Raw genomic sequence first — 7,509 nt, 5'->3', positions numbered from 1 at the left:
CAGAATGAAGAGCAAGCCTTCTTCTATCATACTCTCAATTTTGGTCAACTTACTCCGCAGGGTCTTGGAGGAGATAGTGTTAGTTGAAGGCTACCAAACCTGCCATACACAGACAACTTCAGCTTTATATATAGAGAGATTAGTTTCATTTGAATAGATGCAAGAAAATATTTTGGGGAGGTAAAATGAGAGGTTTGACATTACTGCATTCTTTTATTCTTCTTTTCTTAGGAACAGCATTCCAAAAATCACCTATTCTCTCTCTCTCTCTCACACACACACACACACATGTGTGTGTGCACGCACACACGCACATACACGAATTTCATAAAATTATAATCAAAAAGACAGATGTTACTAAGCAACCAGTGTTCTTTATTCTCCAACAATTGGCATACCTATGAATTAATCAGTAAATGTGAGAATGAATTATTATAAAACTGTGTTTAAATTCATTGGCAGGAAACAATATTTCCCATTTAGCCAGCAAGAAGAATATAGCATGTCAAAAAAAAGCAACTTTCTGTGGATTGAAATGATTAAAATGAGAACAACTAACAAATCACAAAATTGCTTTAATAGTCAAACATAAAGGACACCAAAACTGAGAAACCAGTTGATGCTGAAACAAATATTCTCCTCACTTGTCTGCTGTATATTTTTGAAACAAACTTGTTTAGTGGAGGAAAAAACAACTAGTTTGATATCAAAGATCACATACAGTACGAGTAAGGGACAGAAGTAGAAGGAAATTAGTTATCCAATTGAAGTCATATTTGGAGAGTCAGACAGGTCACAAAGAAATTAATGAGTTGCAGATAAAGTCTACTATAAAATCCAGTAATAATATCACAACACTATAGAAAATTGGATTCTTCTATTATCAAGATCGTTACAGGCTGTAGTAAGAATGAGAACATGTGGAAAATAAAAAATAAAATGGTGAGTGAAGTAAAGAGTGAAGTATTAAAGTATAAAACAATAAAGTAAAAGTGGCTTTTAGATTAAAATCCAAGCTCAGCAACACAGAAATGAAGATATATGGAGAAATAGCAGGATGTTATGAAAAAGAGTGAGGAGGTAGGGAGAAAATGAAACAAAATCAAAGAGTAGGAGAAAAAAAATCAATAACAAGTAACAAAGACAAGTATCTTAAAAATCTGTAGATTTTTGAAAATGAAATTTTATTGGAATATTTTTTGATACACGATATATGAAACTTCTTCACATTCATGATAAAACTGAGAAAATGAATGAAAAATTATTTGAAATTAAAAAAAAAAAGGAATAATTTCAATTATTTCATAGATTCAAATAATACCACTATTATCTTTTACTAAACTAAGGTAAGGCCAGCAGAGAATAGATTTGAAGTCAGTTTGGCCAATAATAATAATAATTCTTTCTATTGTAGGCATCAAGCCTGAGATTTGAGGCAAGGGAAAGAATCAATTACATCAACTCTAGTGCTCAACTGATACTTATTTGACCCCAAAAACATGAAAGGCAAAGCTGACCTCAGTTATAATAATAATCTATTTTACTATAGGCACAAGGCTTGAAATTTTGGGGGAAGAGACTAGTTGATTACATTGATCCCAGTATTTCACTGGTACTTATTTTATCAACCTCCAAAAGGATGAATAACAAAGTCGACTTCAGTGGAATAATAATAATAATAATAATAATAATAACTCTTTCTATCTATAGGCACAAGGCCTGATTAATTGGTATTTATTTCATCGACCCCAAAAAGATGAAAGGCAAAGCCGAACTCGGTAAAATTTGAACTCAGAATATAATAATAATAATGCAAAAGTAAGAAAGAAATACTAACAATACAATATAGATGGCTTGTGGCCAGCATGAGCACTAGTGAGCGAGCGAGTGAGAGAGAGAGAGAGAGAGAGAATCTGAAGGACTAAAATGATAGCATTTATAACAGAGAAGGAAACACAAGTTTAGGAACATTGTGAAAATACAGTCAGCCACTTTCACCAGCTGGTGATGCAAAAGTATCACAAGCAGTCAAGAGCCTTGATGGTAACTCAAAACTAGAGATATCAGAATGCAATATACTGAAGAAACAACATGCAGTTCAATATTCCCCAAGTGCATATTCTCTGTATATCTACATCAATTATAGGAGGAAGTTATGGCGATTAGCTTTGATTGCTGTGGGGAAACAACACTACTAAAGATGTATATATTATTTAATAGACACTTTGATTTTACCTATTCTACAAATACTTCAAGAAGTTTCTTAAAAGGAACATATTTCAATGAAAATTATTTCTAGTCAATGAAGTTCTAGAATGCTATAAATGTACTATTATACTTTTCCAAATATTTGTATAACATTTCATTCATAATATCTTAATGTTATGTATAGTTAATAGCTTTTGAAAGAAAATAGACAGGAATCCTCTCATCAACATCATAGTTTATATAATTTCCATTAACAATTGGATACTTAGCCTAAGATCTTAGCTTATTTATACATGTTCTTATATCTGTAAATAGTCTTCTCAAATTTAAGTAGAACAGAGTAATCTATGAAGTACACAAAAAAAAAACTAGTAAGACATGCTTTCAGTTTCTTTGTTATTATATAATGAGGAACATCTATGATAATGCCACATCAACATTCATTCATAAACATTCAACTGTGTTAATAATAAAATGTACTGTGAGAAAGTCAAAAATCAACTTTAGGTCTGTTAGTAAAACAAGAACAAAGTACTCACAAGAGAAGTCTTATTAAAATTTAATGACACAAACATTGAAAGTAAGCTGTTTTTCTAGTAAAGTATTCTGAGAAAAGAAGATATGCAAGTTGCCATTTCCAAACTTTACTGAATAGAACTGATAGACATTAACACCCCACCTCTCTCTCTCCTAACAATATAAACATGAAGCAGAGAGCTGAAATAAGAAGGACAACTAAGTAAATATAAAACTTACGGACATATAAAGAAGAGTTTAAAATTGAAAAGCAAGTTATGTCATTTGAAGGCATGTAAAGCATGCAGTACTACAAGGTTTTATGCTATTACAAATGCCAACAGTCTGAAAGCAACAGTAAAAGCAAAAGTAGATCACTCAAGAGCCCACAAGTAGACAGACATTTTTTTTCATTCATGATCAGCTTTATGAGCATCTTGACACAGATGTTGAAATCTAAATATTTGACCATATATGCTTTAAATTTTATTCTTAAAAAAAAAACACAGTGGTGTGAAAACCATATTTCTTTCATATAATTTGATCTTTATTTTCACTTACTTAAAGGAGAACATACACTTTATGCAACTCCTTATAGATATCCCTGTGCTGGAAAAATGTGTTCATAACTGCTGCTGATTCCACATAAAAAGCACTCAGTACACTCTGTAAAGTGGTTGGCATTAGGAAGGGCATCCAGTCATAGAAACCATGCCAAAGCAGACAACAGAGTTTGGTGCAGTTTTCTTAGTTGCCAGTGTCTGTCATACCATCCAATCCATGCCAGCTTGGAAAATAGATGTTGTATAATGATGATGATATATATAAATCTGTGTAAGTGCATGTGAACACATACATATAAATATGTATGTATGTATTTCTGGGCAGGTAAAGCTATAAATAACAGCACATAAATATTGGGTTAAAAGGCCTTTCTCCACAGCATTGTACAACCAAAAAGAAGAAATTGCTAACCAAAACAATCTCTAATCTGTTTTAACATCCTCAATTTGTTCAGGAATGTCTCTGAATCTTGATGCAATAGTGTCCACATTTTTGTTTATAATCCCATTACCTGCCAAGGCTTCTCACTGGACTTAGCAGTTTTGTGAGTTCTCCCTTGCTGTTGATAGTCCCAGGTTGCAAACAACTAAGTGGTGATCATTTAACAGCTCAGTCCTTCTCTTTGCATGAATGTCTAGCACAGAATGAAATGATAACCGAAACAATAACAAAATCTGTCATGACTTCTGTCCCAAAATATCTGTATAAGGAAGAGATTTGCACATGACTAGAAAGAAATGGAACATGCTCTGTAGGATGTGCAATGTAAGTGTACATGAACAACATAATGCAAATGTACTGAGAAAAAAAGTAGGCATAAGAGGAATCAAATCAGATGTAGTGTACAAGAAAGAAGAATGTGCCAATATGAACATGCGAGGCATACAGATGAGAACAGCTGTACAAAGTGCCAATCACTTAATGTGGGTGGAGTTTGGAAAAGAGGGAGACCCAGGAAAACACAAGTCAATGCTGATCTCAGGACCCTGAACCTCACAGAGATAACAAAGGACCAGGATGATTGGTGATAGGTGGTTCTCAGGAAGACCTGCCAACCTCCGCAAAACTGACTTCTGGGAGCACTATGTGTGTATATCTATGCACAAATGGGCCCTTCACCCATTCTCCTCCTGAATCACCCCCACCACTAGCTACCATCATTTCTCTTACTGCAACACTCCTTTGATACCACTTATTTTTACTTGCTACCCAGAACCATTTCACTTATCCATTTTTCATCCATTAATACTCTCCTCCCTCCCACCACCACCATACATCAGATACCCGACAACCTGAGACTTACTACTAGTAACCATGTAAACCAGTGCAACCCATTGATGGTTGAACTATTGACAGCTTATCTGGCAATCCTAAAAACATGCTTGATGAAGAAGGTAATTTTCAAACACTCTGTTGAATGGAAATCCTTTCAAATAATAGATGAACTTAGAAAAGTCAATGGCTATCCAATAGTGTGTGTACATATAAATGCCTATGAAACTGCAAATGGTAGGTTAATACACTCATTTGAATCCTTCAGTGTTTAGAGACTCTGACCAACATGCTGTTTTTTAACTTTTTGCTTGTTACTAGCTTCAAACATTTAGAGAGTGACACTTGTGTTTGCACAAACAATTGTCATCATAAAATTTAATGTTAGCATTTTCTTCAATTATTTTTTTCCCATTCTTAGTGGAATTGAATTTCTTGAAACCTCATTGTTGTGGCACATCTGCAACAATGAAAAACTCTACTTCCATAATTTTCTAACTCATGAAAGCGCGTGAAAGATATAATATAGACATGAGCAGTCATAATATTCTGGCCACCTACTTAGCTGTGTCCTCTGCTAAAGTACAGTTGGTATCTATGAGGTGGAGTCTTGGTCTCGTCATGCTAGCTTCATTAGTGAGACCTATTGACTCTATGACTAGGATAACCTTTATAAAGAAAGTAAAAGGATGTACAAAAGGTTGTCAAACAAGAAAAAGTACTATGAAAGGTAATCAAACAAGAAAGCACTCATGTGTTGAGTGCTTTGTTGCTTGGATACATATATGTAAATAAATTGAAAACACTCACTCACATACACATGTCAGTCTATTTAAATACATGCATACAAACAAGAAAATGCAATACATAAAGTACTGTTTCTTTATTCATTAAAAAATCAAATTTTCACTTTGTCATTACTCTAAATTTCCTGGATTATGTTATTCATGGTATTGAATATCTGACTGTAATTCTTGATATTTTGAAAAAATTAGAAAACTCGTGAATTTTACACATTCTCTGTCTGTCTGTTTGTCTCTCTCTCTCTCTCTCTCACACACACACATATCTTTAACCCTTTAGTGTTCAGATTAATCTGTCAAATGTAATGCTTATTTGTTCACAATATGTTTTTGCCGTTAGGAAGGGCATCCAGCTGTAGAAACATTGCCAGATTAGACTGGAGCCTGGTGCAGCCTTCTGGCTTCCCAGAACCCCGGTCGAACCGTCCAACCCATGCTAGCATGGAGAACGGACGTTAAACGACGATGATGATGTTGAATTATTCAGGTTCAAGGAGTATCCATAATATTTACAACTTTGCTTACTTTTTTATATACAGACCTGAAATTTTGTGATGGGGTGCTAATATACCAGTGGATTACAGTGATGTAATTTTAGCTGATCTTGCTGATTAAATTTGACTTTTATGGGTAGGTAAATTTAATTCACAGGTGTAAAAGCAATAACATTATGGATAAACACTAAAATTGAAATTCTTAATGCATCTTACCTGTTTGATTTGTTACTAACATTATCCCAGATATCAACTGCCAACAATTTTGCCACTTTTTAAGATTGAGGTACATTAATTTGAATTAATTAAAATACAGGTATAATCGATACAAGGCTTTATTCTCTCTATATATTTCATTCAAACATTTTACTAGACAATATACCATTGCCTATGTATTCTTATACAATTTAATGTATACATTTTCATAGCAGAATGCATCTAATAAAAAAAAGTTCATTAACAGGTGAATCAAAGGTAAATACAGGTGTGTAACATACTGAACATTAAATATGTATTTCTCACTTTCACATATTATTTGTAATAAAATGAAAGGAATATATGATAGTATTACTATCAAACAATAAAATATAATTATGCCATATTTCTATCATGAAACTGTCCAAAGCACCCTTTACACAAGGACACTTTGCAAAACGAACACATATATGAGGTCTGATATCCTTTCGCAGTTTTTCTTTTTTGCAGCAAACAGTCTGCAAACTTTTTTCCCTCCATTTATTTTTTCCACTTCATGGAAGTCAATATTTTCTCTGTTGACATCCACTTCAGTTAATTTTGCTTTTCTCCCAGTTCTGAGCTTTCTGGAAGAAAAACTCTCACATAACAGTTGCAATGTCAACCCAAAGTTTCAAATGGTCATATTCTTTGGTGGCAGAGGTAGCTTATGGTATTTTACATAAACAATATACAAATTAACCATAGTTAGACATAATGCTGGACCGGTCTATTGCTGTGCAAGATGCTTTTCGTAAATTTTGTAGTTTTTTTTTCTTTAAGCATTAGTTCAAGAACTTTACCTTGAACTATACCTTTTATCAGGACTTGAACCATACCTTGAACCATACCTTTTATCAGGACTCCGGTAATTCCACAGTTGAAGAAGCTGCTTGATACCAACCATAATGTTTATAGTAAAAAGAGCTTGCATTTCCACAGTATCAGTTGGCTACCATAGTGGATTGGGTCTTCCACAAATAGAAATGTGTTGAGCAAATTTTTTTGTTTCCTCTGCGACAGTTTCAAAAAAACTTTTTGGGAAAAATAAAAATAAATAGTCCAATGGTTGAGCATCGGGAGGTACACTGTGTTGTGGACTAATCTTTTCAGTGAAATCGGACATTCTGGTTGATGTAGTAATCTTCAACCATGTTGCTGTAGGGTTTTCAATATCATTTTCATCACTTTCACTATCAAAATCTTCTTTGTGCAATGAAGATTCATAAAAGTCAATATGATTTGTCTGAAGACAAATCCCTGTTGCTTTCATTTATATTTTGTACATCATCAAGAGTAAAACCTTCAAAATCGAAATCGCTACTTGTTGACACCATATCATCAAAAACTAAGAGATACACTTCTCTTCAAATGTTGAAAAACCAAGAAATCTCAAATATTTCACCATATTTTTACTT

The sequence above is a fragment of the Octopus sinensis genome, linkage group LG4 (genome assembly GCF_006345805.1).
Source record: "Octopus sinensis linkage group LG4, ASM634580v1, whole genome shotgun sequence".
Classification (NCBI taxonomy): domain Eukaryota; kingdom Metazoa; phylum Mollusca; class Cephalopoda; order Octopoda; family Octopodidae; genus Octopus; species Octopus sinensis.
This window is presented reverse-complemented; position numbering follows the sequence as displayed.